The sequence below is a fragment of the Nanorana parkeri genome, unplaced genomic scaffold, assembly GCF_000935625.1.
Source record: "Nanorana parkeri isolate BGI_ZX_2015 unplaced genomic scaffold, ASM93562v1 scaffold75, whole genome shotgun sequence".
NCBI lineage: Eukaryota > Metazoa > Chordata > Amphibia > Anura > Dicroglossidae > Nanorana > Nanorana parkeri.
In genome coordinates this window covers 281,181-303,556 of record NW_017306343.1, presented here as the reverse complement: position 1 = coordinate 303,556, position 22,376 = coordinate 281,181, and the positions used below count along the sequence as shown (strand labels likewise).

The window sequence follows — 22,376 nt, the reverse complement described above, 5'->3', positions numbered from 1 at the left end:
TAGTAGATGCCATGTAAAACATGAATGCCCAGGTCACCCAAACTGTATTAGTTGTTCTTTTAGAGAGAAGCAGTTTAGGTGCAGCCAGTATACGTTCCTTTAAAATAAAACATATTTTCAGCAATGGGGTTGATATTCTAAAGGCATAAATAATGCTCACTTTTCATAGTGAATTAATTCACTTAGCTTAGTGAATGAGGTTAAGCTAAGAGAAAACCCACTTTGCAAAGAATACCCAATCATGTGCAAGGATAATAATTAAAGAAGAAGACTTCTGCTCGCATATGGTTTGATGAAATCCCTTCAATCACTAAGTTCAAAGGATTTTCACTTGCAAAGTGAACATTCTATACTACTTTATTAAATCAACTCCTTTGGGTACAGGAATAGGGCTTTTAAGGGTGTAATTCTGGAGGTATGTCTAAGTCGGTAAGACCTGAGCTCCCCACAGCTACTCCTGTAAGCATTTTACAAACCTGGTGATGATGTCACTGAGAGTTATAAAATGTGTTTCTTGCTACAGGAACAAATTAAAGGAAAAATAATGCCAGGGCATGCTCTAGACCAGGGGTGGCAAACTCAGGCCCTCCAGCTGTGGTGAAACTACAAATCCCATGATGCATCTGCCTCTGCGAGTCGTGCCCGTGGCTGTGAGAATCTTGCAAAGCCTCAAGGGACTTGTAGTTCCACAACAGCTGGAGGGCCGGAGTTTGCCACCCCTGCTCTAGACGGCTAGAGGAAGGTTTGGATGCAATCTTGGGTATTGTCTGGACATTTGCTTTAAAAAGGTTTTCTGCTTTATATGTATATAGAACGGTTACTGTTACATTATCTTAACACTATCAGATTTACAGTTTATTGCATTTTTGGCTTATCTGCGGGGCCAGCTATTTCTCCATGTATTCCAAATTTAGCAGGTTTATCTAATTAAAGGGTAATTTTTGTTTTGCAGTTTCACCTATTTTAGTGCTGCTCATGTCATACATTAAAAACCAATTTCTTCCTTTTACATGTAACTTTTTGAAAAAATGATTATGCAGTGATAGCCAGCTTTGTTTTTTTTTTGTTTTAAAAAAACAATATTGTGTTTACTGCTAATCTTTAGTTGTGTGGTGGACTTACTTGCTTCATAGGTGACTCCTGTATAACCTGGTACAACACAGATTGAGGATTGATAGATTTGTGCTCTTTTTTAACTGTGGATTCAAAGGACCTGAACTGCAGGTATATAATGCTTTGTATAGTACATATCTGGGGACCTTTGGCACACTGGCATCTTATAGGGGCATCATTTATGTACAGAATGTGCTTTAGGCCACATTGCGGAACCTGGCCTTTGGGCAGCAGGTAGAGTAAATCCACTTCTGGGCACATTGGCATTTTATTTGGCATATTTTATGTGCAGAATGCATATCTGGAGACCTGTGGCACACTAGCATCTTATAGGGGCATCGTTTATGTACAGAATGCATATCTGGGGACCTGTGGCACACTGGCAAGTTGTGATTAACTGCATATCATTTGTGATACATTGTGATTAAAGGAGAACTATGAGGTGAGTGCTTTTCACTCACCTCATAGTTCTAGCCGACCTGTGACAATGAGACTGTCACAGGTCGGCTCAGTAGATCGGGAGGTGAGCGAACACATACCGGGTTCGCTCGCCTCTCGATCCTGTCACGGCTCTCTGCTGTGACAGGGGGAGGGGCTGGATTCCCCTCTCCCCGCTCCGATCTGCCAGCGCTGACTGGCGGAATGGACGGGGAGGGGGCGGGAACAGCTGGCTCTGCCTCTAGATAGGCAGAGCCAGCTGTCACTCACGCAGCTGGGCGGATCCCGTCATCTAAGTCGTGATCCGCTCCGGCTGCGGCATCTCAGTATACAGCTCGCGGTATACTGAGCTTAGGGTAACGGGAGGACGCTAGTTTGTGTCCTCCCGTTACCCTAAGGAGAACTATGGGGAAAAACACTGACCCCATAGTTCTCCTTTAACTCCAATGTTAGTTAATCACAAAATATATGCATAGTGTATACTTTACAGATAATTTGCTGTGAGGCGCTAAAGTATTCGGGTTTGGCTTGAAGAAAATGGGACAACCCTATTCTGTATGCAGGTGGTCACTCTGGTAGCAGAAATAGGCAAACACATTAATTTTGGCTAGAAAACAGCTGAAAACCCCCAACAATTATATATATTATCTAAAAGCAGAGACCATGTAGAATGAATAAATGCTAGTTTCAATTTTTTTATGTTGCACAGTATTTACGCAAATGTTTATCAAACCAGTATTTTTAGGATAAAAAACACTGAAATGAAAATGAGTACACATAAACAGAATATAATACCCATTGTTTTTTAGATTGTTTCAATTTTCTAAAAAAAATTGTATTATATTCTGTTTATGTGTACTAATGTTTATAACCACTTGAAGCAGATGATGTGTATTTACACGAACCCGCCTGAAGTGGTTAAACACAATTAGATGTTTCCGATAAGATAGCAAAGCTTCACTTTTTGAGCTTAGTTCCACTTTAGGTTTGCATTGTGTAGCAAATATATTTTATTTCAGAGATGCTATTTCTGAAAAGCATTGTTGCAAATGAACTTAAAGAGAAACTATAACAGTTTGGGGTCTATTTAATTTTAGTTAATTTATATGTATTTTAAACAGTTTAATTGTTTAACTAGCTATATATAATCTTTTATACAAAAATAAAATATTTGTTTAACTAATACACATTTATTTAGGGTTTTCTGAAGACAAATACAACAGAAGCTGTTTCCTTTTACAATGTCCCACCTGTATGACAGTCAAAACAAGTACCAAATCCAGTTACTTTGTAATGCACAACCCTTAAAAAGTAAACACAGTTTTATTTTACCTTCCCTGAATAAGCCAAATCTTCCTTCATTTGTGTCTCACACTTCCCCCACCATGCACTGCAGCTCACAGAGGGAGGGTTTCACAACAGAGAAAGTGTGGTCAATCCAGATAGCAAGAGGGCTAGATGTGGCCAGGCACTGATTGACAAACTACATGACAATCAGCACTGGGACAAGGTCATCCAGCACCCAGGGTGAAGATGCCAAATTGCACCCTCCCTCTCCCTTTGTGATGCATGCACCCAATTGTTTTAGGGCCTGTTCACACTTGCTACACAGCAAATTGCAGTGATTTGCCATGTGGCAAGTGGCCGCTAAGCAGAGGTGTTCCTAATTTCTCGGCTGCCTAATAGACTGCATTAGACATGATGACATCAGCGTGGCTTAGACTGCCAAAGCCTGGGAGAAAAGTGGCCTCGTGGACTGGTGTATGGGACCAAGGATTGGGTGAGTATTTCTTCCTAATTTTTGTCACCTAGAAAAAAACAGCACTTAAATTTTGCAGTGTGGGGGTAGCCCCACTGCACAGAGTGTTAATTATGGTAAACACAACTCCTAAACCCCCTCTATAACATTACACAGAAGAGTGAAAATTTAGTTTTGGTTCCGGGTCACAAGAATCAAGCAAGTTATCACGAAACACAGGAACAAGGATTAGCTGATGATAAACCAGAAACATGATGGTACTGTTGCTTAGTTTATATAGGGCCAGTGATGTCACTTCCTATGCGCCGCTATGGCGCATTTCCGTGTTGGTAATCTACCGCTTCTGCGGGGATCCATTACAGATATAGATATATACACACACACTATTTTGCCAAAAGTATTGGGACGCCTGCATTTACACGCACATTAACTTTAATGGCATCCGCGTGTAAAGGCACGGTTGTTAACCGCATGAATCGCGGCAAACTGCGCATGCGCGAGAAATCGCGGCAAACTGCGCATGCGCGAGTCCTAGTTGGCTGCAAACGTTGCAAATATAAGCTCACACCACAATCAATATAAGACTTGTTTTACGGCACTTTTTATTTATATTGTGCTAAGAGTGACAGATATTTACAGAAGCATGTTAGATCTCATCTGTCAGACTAGCTTACAATGATGTATTTCTCTACACTAGTGCATGCACTTGCTTGACTTCAGATCCATATTTTTTTCTTGTCATCCCAGCAAGAAAGCATTTAAGATTTTAAAATAATCATAATCTTTATCTAAACATATATTTAGCATAACAATTAGCATAATTTATATTTTTATGATGGGTCATCATGTTGTCAGTCTACCTTTTGAAGGTGGTTGTTGTTATTGTAGCGACAAGCAAATGACAACTATTTATGGTCGAAAAAGGTGGAGAACAAATTAATCACATCAAGGTTTATGTCTAGTGTATTCATTCAATTAATTTTCTATAAGATATGTTTGTCCTTCCTTAATGGAATATATAATCTTTTTTTTTCTTAACTAAACATGTAAAAGAGATCAGATGAAGGTAAATACTATCGATATGTGTTTTTTTTAAAAGCTGATTTTTATGTATGCTATGAAATTATACATGTATAATCTCTATATAAAATACAATAATGAATATATGGAACAAACAAGCCCATGAAATGTGAAAAGCATATCAAAATGTATTTTAGGATAAACAATGCAATAACAACCTGAATACTGTATGTGTTCACTGAGAATACAATATACCTTTACCCTTAAGTAAAATTAACCAAATTATGCTGACTTCTGGAATGGTTCATTTCAAAAGGAAGATTTTGGGATAGAAGAATGATTAAGTTCCCACCTCAAACCAGGAATACATTTGTATGGTGTATTTCATGAAATGGCACAAGAGGTGCGTGGTGGAAAGAGGTAGATAAGGGTGGCAGGATATCCTATACTGTACATTGAACATAGTATATGAATAATGAGGTTGGTATGGAAGAAGTCTTGCTCTACAGATACAATAACATGTGTGAAGTATTGCACTCCATAATTAATTAGTTAAATGTAAAATGTATTAGTAATATGAGCAAACAAGAAATTATATATAGATATATCTATACATAATGTAAATGGGTAAGCTGTATTAGTCCAGTAGAGATGTATAAAAAAACAAAAACAAAACGGAGTATTGTAGTATGCGATGATACCTTTCTTATTGGACTAACAAAATATTTAAAAGACAAGCTTTCGAGAGTTAACCTCTCTTCTTCAGGTCAGAAGCAATACTAATCAACATGACAACGTTTACCACTTAAAGCAAGAGAAAGTTGTTAAGGAGGGGGGGTGAGTGGGGTGTCATAAATGTTGGACCTGGGAGTAAAGAATGTATCCTGATAACTAGAACACAGAACAAATAAACATAGGATGACCAATAAATCCTGCACAGATCAGGGATATACAACATACATGAATATTTTTATGTTCTGTGTATTCATAAAAAATTCTGGTAGTGTGTAAGAAAACCAGAATCTACATTAAGTCCCTCCTTTATGGAATTGAAATGTAAAATAATTTTTATTTCAAATGTTTTCCTTTCATGAGAGCTTTTAAAATTCCCTTTCAGTACTTTAATATTGATGTTTTGGATGGAGTGATCTTTCTGGGAGAAGTGATGTCCTACTGGGGCGCAATATTCATTTTCTTTGTGGTTCTTTATCGAGCTCCTGTGTAGGTTCATCCTGAGATGCAGCTTAAGGCCAGTTTCCCCAATGTAACAGCCTTTGTCACATGCTGAACATTGTATCATATAAACCACGTTAGCAGATGTACATGAGTATGATCCCTTAATGGTGTACATTTTGTTGTTGTGACTCGCTGTATTCTTGTCACATATATGTTGGCAAAGTTTGCAGCGGGTTTTTTGCACTGTACTGCGCCATTCTGTGTCCATTCCTCTTCTGGGATCAGCTTACTGCGTACATTCTTTACTCCCGGGTCCAACATTTATGACACCCCACTCACCCCCCCCCCTCCTTAACAACTTTCTCTTGCTTTAAGTGGTACACGTTGTCATGTTGATTAGTATTGCTTCTGACCTGAAGAAGAGAGGTTAACTCTCGAAAGCTTGTCTTTTAAATATTTTGTTAGTCCAATAAGAAAGGTATCATCGCATACTACAATACTCCGTTTTGTTTTTGTTTTTATATATATATATCAATCATTGTGACTTGAACTTGAAATTTTCAAGCATCATCAGATTTATATATCTGTTTCCTACAAGGGCCTGGGACACATATGATTTATATGGAAGTGCACTCTGAACCTGATAGTTACAAGGCAGGAATATTATTAAGTGAGCCATCACAGCTCCTTGTGTATGACTACACCAGGAAAGAGAAGAGAACAGCTTCTGATACACTGTAGCTATGGGAAGAAAATAAGATCAGTGGAAAGTGAGTGAAGAGTCTGTGAGACAGAGAGTGGAAACAATATGATATGGTTACAGGACAGAGGTCAGCTGTGGCAATTTTATGTTGTTATAGTGGAGAGTCTCATCATTATAATTATTGTTTGTACCTTGAGGAAAGATAAGTGTAGAGAGGACAGGGCAGGAAAAGCAGAAAGTGCAGAAATGAAGGGAATGGAACACAGTGGGGGCAGGGAAGCCAGCAAAACAAATTACATGCAGGGATATTGGAAGAAAGTACAGAAAAGTTGCATAAGCCAAATTTGTGAAGTGCAGTAGTGGAAATGTCAGGCTATCAGAATTAATGTGGACGCAAATAAGTATTTGCAGAGTACATGGTGGGGCAGATATAATATGGCAACTTCTGTGTGAGTAAAATTTCAGCTCCTGTTGGGAGAAGCAGTAGTGTACATTTGAGGTTGTCCTGTAGATCTCTTATATTGAGTATTCCCTAGGAAGCTTTTTTTGGCTAATTACAGTACTTGTGTACTATACATGCATTTACTGTAACTCATAAGGTTACATATGCTATGTAATAGGCTAGCATAGAACTAGTGACATGGTTGGTTTTCTCTGCATCCCCTTTTCTGCATAGATTTTGTATGCAGATATACCATAAATTGTCTGTAAAAAATTGAAAAAACGTTTTTGCAATGTAACAGAAAAAAAAGGATAGCTACCGTAGTAAACACAGCAATTTGCTCTTGATGCATGTACCAAGATGATTAACTGAAATAAGAAGCATTCTGACCATCAATGGCAAAGTCTCTGAACAGCTCTTCTACAGTACACTGCTAAAGTACTGGGAATCATATTCAGCAACAATAAAGCATCTTGTGACTAGTAGTGGTGAAAGCATTGAGCAACATTGTTAATGGACCAAAGTTTGAGTATAATTAAGATCAAAAATAAGATGCTAAGTGATTTGTGGAGAAGGCCATGAACAAAACTACACCAATGATAGAGCTGTTTATGTGTGCCCAGAAACTGCCAACTATGGCTTCAGGAATGTTTCATAATGAGGTGCTGTGTTTGGTGACGCAACCCCTAATATTTGGTGGGACAATGGGAGAAGGAGCTGGGAAGATTGTGAAGAATGTAGGTGGCAATCATTATGTTGATTCAATGTCAAAATAGTGCAGAACTTTTGTGTGGAAATGTGCATTTTTATAGAGTTGGTGGTCATTGTACTTACACCAGTGAGTTAGTCAACATATTTAAAAAAAAAATTACCAGGAAGATTCACCTTAACATTGCCTGGATTGGGTCAAGCAATATTCATCGTCTTTCATGGACATCACTGCTTACTGTACTATTCACTTTTTTATAAATCAAGGACATTTCATATTTACTGTGCATCTGTTAAAAAAAGTTTACTTGGTACATATACCATTCTGATGTGGTGGATGTCCAGAGTCTGTGGAAAATTATTCAGTACTCTGTGGTCATCCTGATATCCCATAATATCCACAAGGAATACAATAACTATATACATATATAAATATATATATATATATATATATAATTGTTGAAAAGTATGCTAAATGTATTAAAACCATATATAAAATGACTACATGGTTTTATATATTTGTAAATCAAAAATTAAACATGAGGCAACTAGACTGTTCACTTTGCAAGGGCATTTTCACTTTGCAAGGAAATTTCACCATAGCTTAGTGAATGCTGTGAAAAATCAAACAAAGAATACCCAATCATAAGTAAGGAAAATTAAAAAAAGCACTATTTTAGCTTCAGTAGAGGAAGTAGGAAGTCAGTAGAGCTTTACCTGAGATAAGTTTTTCCTTTAGCAAACTAACCCCATAGAATCAGTAAAGGTAATAAAGTACTAATTGCTTGGTTACGTGAATATCTGAAACTTACTATAAAAAGTCTGTGTGTGATTTAGAAGGATTGATATACTAAAGTAGTATATTTTTCATGCAATTCAGTGTGGCTGTATTTACTTCATACTTCCAGTCATGTACAAAGGAAATTACTGCTTAATTCTCTTGGCATAACTGGGTGCTCACAGTGAACAAATGTTTACTTGGCTAAGTGAAACAAATTATCTCCCTTACTATATTGCACTGTATGCAGAACATCTACTTAAAAGGTAGTATTGATGTGTAATATTCACTCTGCTTTATACTTTATTAACTTTATTTAACCATAAAAAAGTTAACAGGGCAAAAGAGGTGGGGGAGAAAAAAACCTGAAGGTAAAAAAAGTAAACAAGGGAAAAGGAAGTCCTAGACTATTTTTCTCTGGCAATTTTCCTTAATCAAAAAAGCCAACAAGTATATCTGTGAAGGTTCTCGTATATCTAGGTCATGGTAAAGCTAGTAGTAGTTATTCACACTCAAAACTAGAGTTGTTTTTTTAAAGACAAAGATACTTTTTTAGCTTATTCAAGCCATATCTTCAATTCTAATGAGTGTTAAGAAAATTCCCCAGCATTTATATGCACAAAGGTGTCTATGTTAAATATGTGGATATAAATGTTGGGGTATTCTCCCAACACTCATTAGGACTGAAGAAGTGGATAAGATAGGCTATGAATCAACTTCAAAATTACAGATCAAGTCCAGTCCAGGAATGAGCATGTTAAATGCTTTAGCATATTTTGATGCCAGTGATTTTCAATTGCACCCCAATACACAATCCCTCAGCACCTCTGACTACATGATTTGCAGTGCACCACCGCATGTCCATGCAGAATGACCCAGTACCATATATTGTGGTGTGCTTAATTGAAAAAAATGGTACATTGTTTAATTTTTGTGTCTGTTCCGGATCATTGCCTATTAATTTGATTGGGCTGCCTTAACACAGTGCACATTAACATAGACAAAAATGCACTTTAACCTAACACATTAGAACAGACAGATGGCAATCCTGCTCTACATTGATATAAATACACTGATATTTTTTTCAGTTAACACATAATTTCAGCTACTACTGATATGACTCTTTTAATACACTCCGAGACACCAAGTAATGTTTTAGCTTGAAGTTAATTAACTAAAGGCAAATGAGCTGTTCACATTGCAAGAGGATTTTTGCACTTGGTGAGGGAATTTTCCTGTAGCTTAGTGTGTGAAAATTTCAAATATGCTTACATATACTTCATCTGGTAATAAAAGATTCTCAAAGATTATAAAACAGGCAAACACTAAAACGTAAAAGCATGCTTTATGTAATAAAGAACACATATTATAGGTGTAGAGTATATATTAGCAATAATGTTCTGTTCTTTAGAAAATGTATTGCTGCCTTTGAGATTAATGTCAAACTTAATATATGATTTCATCATATTAACTTTTTTCTATAAAATTGCTTGACAAAACATACACAGTATGCCTACCACGAAACAAAAGTTGACATAATAATTAGTTTAAATTATATATTCCAAAGCACCACATGACACAGATCTAAGACAAGTGCTTTAGTTCATTTAATACTGAATAATACTTACAAAATTATATAGTGACTTTATAAAGCTTTCATTTAAGTTGTTCTGTGATTATTATAATTTGTAGCTCAATCAATAGTTTTGCACATAACTCCAACATATGTATGTAAGATATATGCTCTACTGAATATAATAAAGTTAAACAAATGATTAAGTGGACAGTTCATTATACTGTATGACACATAAAAACTCATTTGAGATTTCTACAAACTATCGGGCTGATAATAGATAGTTACAAAACAATTAAGCTAGGGCATTGGCCTTTCAGTGTGGTTTTTGGAACCACTTCACACATGTACAGACTAAACCAAAACTTGCAAACTGAACATTTTACTTGTTTTTTTATTTTGCAATGTCAGGCTGAGTGAAAGAGCAGCTTCAACATTTTCATTTTGATTCATAAACCTTAAGTTGGTAAGTTTCACTGTGAGTGGTGTCACTGCCTAAAACTAGTGTGAAGCCAGGGAAGCAAAGAAAAGCTAACTTCACCAAAATTGCTTTGTGTCTAATAGATTCCCTTGATGTTGATCTGTGAATCTAAAGTGACACTAAACATAGGAGTTAAACCTTAAAAATGCATACAAGTACCTGAACTATTAACAAAAATGCATCTTATTTGTGTATCACTTAGCTGTAGATCCTTAACTCATCTCTCAATTCATGCTGACACTGTCCTTCCTTCTGGAGGGTGGCTACTTTTGTTTCGCATGGTCCCTGCGTGTGTTGTAAAGTAGCCATCACTCCAAGCTCGCTACTGTGATGGTTTACACTCTCAATACAATTAAGTCAATTAAATGTGAGATTGTAGTCCATCATGGGAAAGAGCTTGGAGTGGTGGCTACTTTACAACACACAGGGATCATGGGGAACAAAAGTAGCCACCCTCCAGAAGGAAGAAAAGTGTCAGCTCTGATTCAGAGATGATTTGAGGATCTACAGCTAAGTGATACACAAATAAGATACATTTTTGTTAATAGTTCAGGTACTTAAATGCATTTTTAAGGTTTAACTCCTGAGTTTAGTGTCACTTTAAAGTAGCAGACCATTGGTACTATAGACCAAGAGAATGCATGCCACTGCCTAATTGTAGAGCCTTCAGATTTTCTGACAAGGGCATTAATTGTATTTTCTTTAAAAAAAAAAAACGTATCACTTGGTTATTAGGCTCTTGAATCAATTATAGCTAGCCTTAAAGTCTATCTAACCAAACAAAAAAATGTAAGAAATTGCAGGATACTTGTGAATTCTTGTGATTATTACACTTACAAACTTCCTGTCCTAGGCTGACAACACTCACTCACTAAAGATTCTGGGTAGGTACTGATAGGAAGACTGCTGGGACTACAAAACTCCTCTATCATATCTCTTCTCCATAGCACAGAGGGTGTTCTGTAGTTCACAGTGCTGAACTGGGGAGGGCTAATAACAATGCTTAAGATAAGACTGCAGAGTGCGCAGGACACATAACAACAATGGATTTCTAGTAACATCAACAGGCTTTTTTGCACCTATGAAATAAATAGAACAAAACATTTTCAATTATATACTTAACAGACCAAATGGGAGCAAATTAGGAAAGGTTATTATTAGGGTTTACATATACTTTAAGTGATTGTTAGGTGATGGTAGGTATATGATTGCAGGCTTTTGGAACATCTACTTCCTTATGGGGCAGAAGGGGGAAGATCTTCTGAAAGCTTAGCTTAAAAACTGTTATTCCAAATAAACAGTAGCTCACAAAATCATTTGTTTCCCTTTTATTGCTTGCAAATATTGAGTGCAATTATTATTATTATTATTATTATTATACAAGAGTTATATATTGCCAACAGTTTGACCGGCAGTTTACAGAATAAAAGGAGACAGTACAGTTACAAAACAATTCAAGACAAGAGGGTCGGAAGGGCCCTGTTGGTGAGAGCTTACAATATTAAAGGGAAGGGTAAGGGATAAAAAATGTAGTAACTGTGTGGGGATGAGTTCAAATGTCAGAAAAAGAGCCGCACTCCAGAAATGAATCTTCCGTGAACATTTTACTCCATGTGCATAGATAAGCTGCACAATGACACACAACTTCATGCTCTTTCACATTCCAAAGTGCATCTCTTTTTCTGACATTTGGATTTAGTCATCCCTGACAAGCTGTGGTGTGCCTTCAGAGCCGGCACCCGATAAGCGGACGAGACCCTCGGATTGTGGAATGTGAACAGTGTATTTGTTTTGTGTAACTGTGTGGGGATGAGTTGTTTGAAAAAGTAAAATATGAGTTGTCAGGTAGATGCAGGATAGACTTCCCTGAGGAGATACGTTTTTAGGGATCCCAGAAAGGCAAACAGTAGGAGATGTACAGGTTTCGGTACGGAGTTCCAGAAGATAGCAGAGACTCTGGTGAATAGCTAGGGAGCAGGAGGTCCTGGGAGGAGCAAAGAGGAGGTTTGGTTGAGATTTTGAGATGAAGTTTGTAAGGTAGCTAGGGGCAGAGTTGTGGATGGCTTTGTATGTTGTTGTTAATAGTTTGAATTTTATTATTTAGGTCATTAGAAGCCAGTGGTGGACTGCCAGAGAGCTGTTGCAAACACTGGGGTTGATTTATTAACATCAAATGGGCTGTTCACTTTTCAAGGGAATTTGCAAAAATACAATGTTTTTTTATTTTCCTTGCACATTATTGTGTATTATTTGCAAAGTGAATTTTCCCCACATTCACTAAGCTAAGGGAAAATTCCCTTGCAAACTAAACAGCCTATTTGCCTTTAGTAATCAACCCCATGGAGCAGTTATTACAGTGAATGAACCTGGCAACAGCATTTATTATACAGTAGACTGAAGGGGTATAGCCTGTGTAGGGGTAGTTCAATGAGGAGCTGCAATTGTCGAGGCGAGAGATGACAAGTGAGAGAATTAGAAGTTTAGGGATTTCATTGTTTAAAAATTGACATATTTTAGAAATTTGAAGGCGAAAAAGGCAGCAAGATTTGGACAGTGATTGAATGTGGGACTGAAAGGAGAGGTCAGGGTCCAGGATTACACCTGGCATGAGGGGAGGGAAAAATAGTTATGGTATTAATCTCAATGGAAACATTGGGGAAAGGGACATAGGGGGAAGAAAATATCATGAGCTTTGTTATTAAAAGACCAGACTTTAAAAGTGGTGTGACATTTATACAGATATGTCATTTAGTAGATTAGTGATGCACAAGGAGACTGAAAGAATGGGTAGAAGGATTGAGCCATGGAAGACTCCTATGAAATGAGTAAGAGGAGAGGAGGAGGTAAAGTCATAGGTGACATGAAGAAGGGCTTAGATAGGTAGAGGAGAAGCAACCAGGAGCAGTGTATTGGAGGCCAAGGGAGTGGAGTTTTTTGAGGAGCAGTGGGTGGTCAACTGTGTTAAAGGCAGCAGAATGGTCTAATAGTAATGAGTAGTGGTCTTTGGTTTTCGCAGTTAATCAGTAGTGTGTTTTAGGAGGGCAGTTTCTGTGGAGTGTTGTGGATGAAAGCCACTTCTAAGGAACAACAAACAGGTGTGTCTCCGGTATCAACAATAAAACTTTATTTGATCCATATGAGTCCATATTGCAATCCCCGCCAAAGCGCCCCCCCTCTAATGCGTTTTACCAGTATAGGCTTAGTGGTATAGATGATGTGGACGAGGAGAGATCTCCTTACATATTCAACTCCTAATGAGGAGTGTACAGGTGTTAAAGACAACTTGCATATACACTGAGTATATACACTGAGGCCAGATTATTATGACCACCCCATCAGTACTTCGTTGGGCCACGAGATGACTCCACGAGATGACTTTGTTGGGCCACCTCGTGACTCCACGAGATGTTGAAAGGTGATGCGAGGAATCTGACACTGCACTGTTGCCCTTCTGTTGTCTTCTACCAGTCTTGCCACTCCGTTCTGCCCTAACATTGACTAGTCGCTGACGGCCACAATTCGAATGTTCAGACCCAGATTTTCGGCTGACAGTCCAGTCTTTAAACACTCTAGCAACAGCTGCTCTTGAACATTTAACAAATTCTGCTGTTTTGCTGATACTCGCTCCATGGCTCCGAGCGCCAACAATCATCCCACCTTCAAAGGCTGTTGTATCGCATTGTTTACCCATATCTTCAGAAAAAAAATCACTTCTACGGTCGTGGTAAACAACCTGCTTCCCTATTTATAATGGTCTGGCCCTCTAACAACTTCAGCGTGAAATTATAGCTAATTATAGCTAATTTGCCTACAAACGTCAGGTGGTCATAATAATTTGGCCACTCAGTGTATACACTTTACATTCATTCAAGACTGACCTGACAAATATACATATGTCATTCTATAAAAATAGGGCTTTTTTAAATGTATTTTACTTTATATGTTATGTAGTTCTAAGGATATATAAGAGATAATCAATTTTGTGGTTTTATAATTATACTAAAGCTGTCAAACAAAATAATTTTTTAATAAAAAAATGACCTAGAGAAGATTATCTCCCCTTCCTCCCCATGGCTAAAACCAACTCTATCTTTATGCATCAGCTACTAAAATATAATATATATATAACAAAAAAATTAAGAAATAATATTATGACACTGGACATAGGAATTCAATTATTTTCGTAATGTGTCACATCCCACTCATAATGTAATTTCCTTGGAGATGTGAGTATCAAGTTTGAATCTCCAAAAAACTTCCCTTTTATTTAACATAGAGAAGTGATCTCCTCCTCCAGTTGGGGGATCAACTCTTTCAACAATTTGTTCTCTGAAAGATTCTACAGTCGGTTACCGTTTTGACAATATATAAAATATTTTTGCTACATTGGTATCTTTGTTATATAGCAATTATTTGTTGTTCTTTTGAAGTATGGTAGAGTGGAGATGTGCTCATATGGACTGCACCCAGAGTTCCTGAAGTTTGGAATCAGGGTTGGAGTTTTTAGAGTGGTGAAACAACATATATTCTGCTAGGCATTCTAGGAGTTTGGAGGTAAAAGGGAGTAAGGAGATGGGTGTGAGGTTGTTGTGGGGTCCAGTAAGAGCTTTTTTAAGTGTTTTTCCACTTTTACAGGCAAATTTTAGAAACCTCCTCTATGTTTTTGCGTTTAAAAAATAAATATTGCTTACCTTTTAAATGTTGTGTTGCAGCAGGCAAAATGGCTGAATCCTGGACAGTGAATGGGTTAGTGGGTAGAGGCAGTGGGGACAAAGTAGAGAGCTAAAGAGAGAAAATAGTTGACAAAGACTGGATGTGAGAGTTTTAATGAGAGTGACAAAGTAGGCCTGTTGGTCAGCTTGAAGGGAGGAATTATAATTTGGAAGGGCAGCTTCACAGCGGGCTAAGTCTTACAGGACCTAGTTTTATGCCACACTCACTCAAGAGTCCAAACAAAACGAACAGTACTCCAGCAATATAACAGTTTTGAACAACAATTGTGACAGTTAGGTTATGCAGGGGTAAGCAATGCATGGAATTCTGTGCAATAATGAGCACTTGAAAGAAGTGCATAATAAAGACATTTGTTACCTTTTTCCCAAACGTTTTGATGAATGTATATGTAATCCCTAACAATGAATTTCTCTTTTTTGCTCCATTTTGATCTGGTAAAGATACCACTGAAAGTTGTTTTTTATTATAAATGTTCTATAAATGAAAAAAACTGTTGATTTTGCCAGAAATCCAGTGATGTGCCTTGTCCTATGCACTCTCCAGTCTTATCTTAAAAGTTTTTTCTAAGAAGTGTGTCAAGAACTACAAAACACTTCCCTTATGGTATGACGAAGAGGAGAGCTTGATGTGTTCTGTAGTTCTAACAAAATTCCTGTCCTAGGGTGACAACACTGCTCCTCCATAGATAGCATTGAGTGATTGAGTGTTGTCATCCTAGGACAGGCAATATGTTATTGTCAGGATCACAAGGTAAAAATACAGGGACAATTCCATGTCTGAACAAAGAAAACCAATGCAGTATAATGAAAGTGAAAGAATTTATAAAAAATTTTTGTGCCAACAAAATCATTCAGCTGCCAAGTCTTATTTCTTTCAGGATTTCAGGATCATATGTTAGGATCATTTTATATACAGATACTATTTCAGCTTTGCACTGGTAATGATGCTTTCATTTCTTTCCATGTAAAAAATGTATTATGGCAGATGAGAACTCATTGATACTTCTTTCTGCTCCGAATGCACCTTTGAGAATACATCTCAGACTCCGAGCCTGTAGTGGAAGCCTTTCAGTATCCGTGTTTCATTTTAGGTTGCATATTGTCAACCATTCTTAAGGTACAAATGAACATCAGATGCATCCAACCTTTTAAAGAGGTGACTGGTTTCTCTACTGCTTTTGTAAATTGGATAATATAGCAGTATGATAAAAATCACTGAGTAGGAAGCATATATGTACTAGCATTTTACTGATCTGAACTGTATAAATTCTAAAGAATAACTGAGAATTTAGAACTGGGAACTGAGAAAATAGATTTGCCCTCCCTCTGATGCATTATGGGTTGGTGTCTGTGTCACCAGCTTGCCTATGATAGACTAAAGATACTATTTGCAGATCTTCTCCCAGCCTTACTTTACACAAAAGCAAAAAATTAAAGTTTAAGACCCTAACAAAAAAATCTGTGAGTTTTTTAGTAGTCTACAGACATTTTCTTTTCAGAAATGTTCTGTTTAAGAAATTTAATAAAGGAATGTTAGGATTGGGGGTTGGCACAACACATCACATCAAATAAAAACAATGGAGTATAAAAAGTATACTATCCTAGACTTTACTTTTACCAGCTAACATATATAAAAATGTAAATACTGAGAGCTAATGACGCAGTCGCACCAGCAGCAGGCATTGCTTTGCTGATTGTTTCAATGTTGGTACAACTGTTATCTGCTAAAGGAATACATTTCCACCTTTTTTGGCCTATTATTTAAAAAGCTGGATAATGTGTTTCATCATATCACATCTTTCAGCCTCAAATCAGAAATATGCTAAACAGGGGCAAACAGTGATCACCCACCCTTTACTCTTCTCTGAGGCACTCCTTAACTTTAAAAAAATATATATCTGGCCCAGTAACATCATGGGCTGTTTCTTTTTTCATGTGAGTACAATAGTTCTGTATATAGAAGTGTTTTCAGCTCAGGCCCGTATGATGACATGGGGCCAAGGGGTATGTACAATACAGCCCTGGGTTTACAGGAAGTGGGCAGAATGATGCTTGCAATCATTCTACCCAAAATAAGACTGCCATCTGGTGGAGGAACATAACTTCTGCAAAGTAAAGGTGAGCATTGCAACAATTTGTTAATATATAATACTGCTGGGCTACTATTTTTTTTAATTAAACTGGAGTTATGCTTTACATAAAAGTAGATACTAGCAGGGTTATTCACAGAAGGGTGAAGAGTTTGAGGAGGCAGGAGAAGTAAACAATCTAGGACAACATAGCTGAACTGGAAAGTGAGCTGAATTGGCTCACTGAATTACAACAAATTCTAAAAAAACGCAAGACAAAGGTCTTTGACTTTGGTTATATTTTAAGTCATTTTAATACAACTGACATCAATGCAATTTTTTTCATCAATACTATTCAGTAGCCAAAAAGTTTATGTTCTTTGATAATCTATTTCATGAGAATTTTGGAATTTTGTGAAAACTTGCAGGTATGCAGAAGTACATGCAAGGCACATTAGAAACCTGTCTGTTTAGAAATTAGTCAATGGAAATCTCTGAGAAGGGATAAATCCATGCACGATGGAATAACAGATGCATACTGGATTTTTCAATACATAATAAAAAAGACTGCTTCATCTATGCAAAACAATTTATTTACTTATTAGTATTGGGGGTCAAATGTTTCAAATTAATCCTTGAGGAGCTCATTAGCATTGGATGGAAGTGTGATGCCTGTCATTTAGTAATGGGCCGAACACCCCTGTGTTCGGTTCATATTCGAACACCTGAACGGCTGAAAAGTTTGAATACGAACTCGAACCTAATGCAAGTCAATGGGGGTCGAACTTTTGAAATTAATTGTCCCCTTTTAAGAGGGCTTATATGCAAGTTATTGCCCATAAAAGGTGTATGGGGGACCGGGTACTGCCCTGGGGGACAGGAATCAATGAAAAAAAAAACAGTTTTTAAAGGAGCAGTGATTTTAACATCACTTAAAGAGTAAGAATAAAAATGAAACATTCCTTCAAATATCGTGCCTGGGGGGTCCCCTTAACCTGCCTGTGAAGTGGCAGATCTGTAGGATGTACAGGCCTGGTAGGAATATTTAGGAGGGACCTCGTGTAAAAAAAAGAGTGTGTGGGGTTCCCCCTCAAAGTCATACCAGGCCCTTAAAGTCTGGTAGGAATATTTAGGAGGGACCCCATGTAAAAACAAGTGTGTGGGGTTCCCCCTCAAAGTCATACTAGGCCTTAAGGTCTGGTAGGAATTTTAAGGAGGAACCCCACCCCCAAAAATGGAGGGAAAAAACGAGCATAGGCCTGGCAGGGCCGGAAAGGGGGGGACGAGAGAGCGCTCCCTCCCATACCAGGCCACATGCCCTCGGCACTGGGAGGGTGTCCCCATGCCGATGGGGATAAGGGCCTCGTCCTCACAACCCTGACCCGGTGGTTGTGGGAGTCTGCGGGCAAGGGGGCATATTTGCATTGGGGTACCCCTGTAATTAGAGGGCACCCAGATGCTGCCCCCCTCCCTTCTGAATGAGTATGGGGTACTTGTACCCCTACCCATTCGCTAAAGGGTTAAATAAAATAGTTTTTAAAAAGTACAGACTTTTGATAAAATCCTTTGATTGAAAAAAAAAAACAAAAGACATGTTTTTGACAAGTCTTTTATTAAAAAATTAAAAAAAATTGATCCACCGACGAAATTAAAAATAAAACAATAAAAAATAAATAGAAATATTTTTTTTAAAACGCCAGCCGCTGTCCCGTCTGCTCTCCGCCGATTTCCGCTGCATAATGGAATTTTGACAGATGCCGGCAAGACATAAACAATTGGGCAGAGCTAGCGGTGACAGCTAGCTCCGCCCAATTGTTTAGTTTGCCGGTATCTGATAGGGGAGACATGATTGGGCAGAATGATCATGACTTTGCCCAATCATGGCTCCAAGTCTTTAACCAATTAGAGCTTCACAGGGCTCTTTGCAGTATGGGACGTAGCGCGGTCGAACGGACCGCAAACATCCAATAAAGTTTGGCGTTCGGCCAAATGTACACTCTCATTTGGCCGAATAGCCATATGTACACACATGTTCCTACTGTAAATAATTATGAAAAAGACAGACACCCCCAGCACCACTAAACTTTAGTACAAAAGAAAAAGCACAGGAAAACTGATGCCAAAAATAATTCCCCTTAAAGTAAAGCCTGCCCTTGAAATGCTGACCCACACCTTTATCTAGTTCTGCCCTTTAAATATCACTTTGGGTTATTACATTTTTTTCAAAATCAAAGGTACCTGACAATTGGTGCCTAACTTCTGGATCATTGTACTGTAAATAATTGTGAATCAACATGGATTCAACATGTGCATTCTTGTATCCATCACTATTTTATTATTTTATTTGATGAAGCACTAATGACAAACAAATTCTGACAAGAAAGTCTTATTTTGGAATTTATAATTGTAAGTTACATAACAACAACGGATGTCAAATACTCAAGGGCAAAATGAATAATTTCACTTCTGAAACGTAAAATTATGATGAATAACAAACTATATCCCAAATGGACTAATTAAGACCATTTTAACTGAGTCTATTAATCAACACTGTAAAGATTTAGCATTCTTATTAACTTAAAAGATTTTGGTATTGTTGATGGATGAAAATGTTACAGGTTCTTTAAAAACTTAACAGGATGCTAAATGTTATTAATAATTATATGAAGGAATTCTAGCTTATGTTTAAAGTGGGGATTTTTTCTTACTTAAACATGAACTGTGCTTCCTTTCTCACAATTTTTACACTATTAACATAATACTTTGTTTGTTGTTTCTGACTAAACTTGCCAAAGGCTCCCATGCAGTAATACAGTCATTGGAGTAACCAGCTGTTTCATATTTAAGCCTCAATCATTTTATATGACAGGGTAACTTTATTATATTCTGCTTTGACGATGATAAATAAAATTATCTTTTAAGCAAGCACATTTCATTGAATACTTTGCCTATCAAGTACTTGAACTTTGACAGTAGGGGCTACATGTGCAAAATTATTGAGCACACTCCAGATTTTCTCCGTACTGGGTTTGTAATTATCACTAAATCTATGCTCCCTAATTTATTTGGAATGTAGATCTGTCGGGCTAACAGAATAATCCATTAAAATTAAAGTACAATTGATTTTATGTAAGCTATCAAACAGTGTAAAAGCTTTTAGCATTGTAAGTAATTTTATTAGCTTAGAATTGTTTTCTTGGTGAACATTTTTCTGAAAGGAGCTTACCTAACCCTCAGGAGCTATTTAAAGCCCAGTGCACCCTTACAAGCCACAGAAACCATCTCAAATTCCTGAAGAATGTCCTGATTCTGTGCCACAAATTTGGAAAAGCAAAAATACAAAGTTAAATGCATCTTTTTTGACAAATGTTTTTTTATTTTTTCAGCCATTCATATGATCTAGGGACCCTTCACTAACAGCACAGACAAGTCTGTAACATCATCTTTCTCCACCCTTGGTTTTGCAATATAGATTAGTAACTGATCCATCCCCAGTCTTGGCTTCTAGTTGGACAATGAGGGAGTCTTACTACACTAATCAGGTCATCATTCTGATCAGTCTCTACTCAAATTAGAAAGCACCCTTTGCTTGACTGGGCGCACTGTGTACTACAGCAAAGCAGGGAATTACATACATTTAATCTACAGACAGATCAAATCATTTGTTCTTGCTATTTATTTAGTACATTTAATAATTTTGTTGAATATTTAATGACTGTATTGAATATCATCCTTATGTCATCTACCTAAAGTTCAGCTATAAAATATAAATTGGAAATAGATGTAGATGTAGTTCTGTAAAAAATAAACTTTTAGTTTTTTTCAAATCAGTTAAGTTTATTTCATCTTTGAGAAATTATGACATTATTGTCTCTTTTACATATGTTTCCATTAGGTCATTTGCTGTGCAATGTCAGCCTGTGTACATTTTTGCAATCATACACCTCAATTGTCTCCACTTATTTTTAAAATATCCCAGTGACATATCCCCTGTTCTGAGAGGCCCCATATCTAGCCAAAATCCTTTCTCCATTGCCTTCAGCTGGTAAAAGTATTCAGTGAAATCACTTCTCTTGGAGGAGGAGGGTACAAGGTGTAGGGGATTATATTAATTAGTGGTGTGGATTAATTAGGGGTATGGAGGTTTTATGAGGGTTGGTGGTTTCAGGTACAAGAGGTAATAGGTTGAATATTTTAGATGTAGGGTGAGTTAAAGGGGTTAGAGAAAGCTAAGTCGGAGGTATTGGGTATAGGATTGAAGGTCATGAGCCATATAGCTTGCAGCAGGGCTCAGTTATTTCACTGCCAGTGCATATCCAATCTACAGTATACGTATGTTGAAATGAAAGTTTATCCTTTCCTTTATATTATTAACTATCTTATGTTACCCAGACAACCAACCATTTACACCACACAAACACACACGTTCTTTGAATAAATTGAGTTATAGAGAGAGATCACTCATATAATTCCAAATGGAATACTATGTGATTCTTGCACCCTGGAACATAAAAGAACATAGTTGAAGTTATCATGTCATAGAAACAAAACAGACACTGTTAGCATGCTATTTTATCAGATATACCTCTTCCAAAGAAGTTAGACCATCTATGGGAACAGAAGAAAGCTCCTGTCCTAAACAATTCTAACCTTGTTGGTTCATTATACAATAGCCACATCAATTAGATATATATACAAATAAGGCTGAATGTTTATGGCTTTCTTGAAATCATTTGGGAAGATATACCTAGCCTAATATACTTTACCATAGTGATATACAATATATCTATGCATCTGCTTTGTATGTGAACACACTTTTATAGAGTAGAATGGACTGTTATATGTGGGACCTTGACAATTTGACCAAATTATTACTTTATCTTATTTAGTTATTTGCTGCACTGCAGCATATCTGAATGGCAAGCATCCCATTTCACCTTTAGAGCATGTTGTGATATCTCCATCATTTTATTATTTTCAAAATTAATAATTTTAGACTTTTTGTGAGAGCTAATTGTTGTATGCAACTCCACCCCTTTCAAAACAGACATTGACAACCCCTTTCAAAACAGACATTGGCAGGGTTCTTCACAAAAGGGTGAAGAGTTTGGAGAAGGCAGGAGAAGGGAACAATCTAGGACAACATAGCTGATCTAGAAAGTGAGCTAAATTGGAGAATTTTTCCAAATCACCTATTTTGTCCTAGATTTCTCACTTCTCCTGCCTTCTCCAAACGCTTCACCCTTTTGTGATTAGCCCTGTCAGTGTTGTAGCCTCTCTCTTTGGCATTTGCATTCAAAGCCTTTCCTTGTTTGGACCAACAAGATGCTATTTGCATCTCACTGGTAACTGCTGGGTCACGGCAGGATGGCAGGATGCAGTG

General features: G+C 37.3%; 1 protein-coding gene across 1 annotated transcript in view; it reads left to right on the top strand.

Annotated features, from left to right (window-relative positions):
• The window catches only part of LOC108804841 (metabotropic glutamate receptor 8-like), a 786,696-nt gene that overhangs the window by 715,937 nt on the left and 48,383 nt on the right, over positions 1 to 22,376 (top strand). The gene's annotated exons all lie outside the window — the stretch shown is intronic.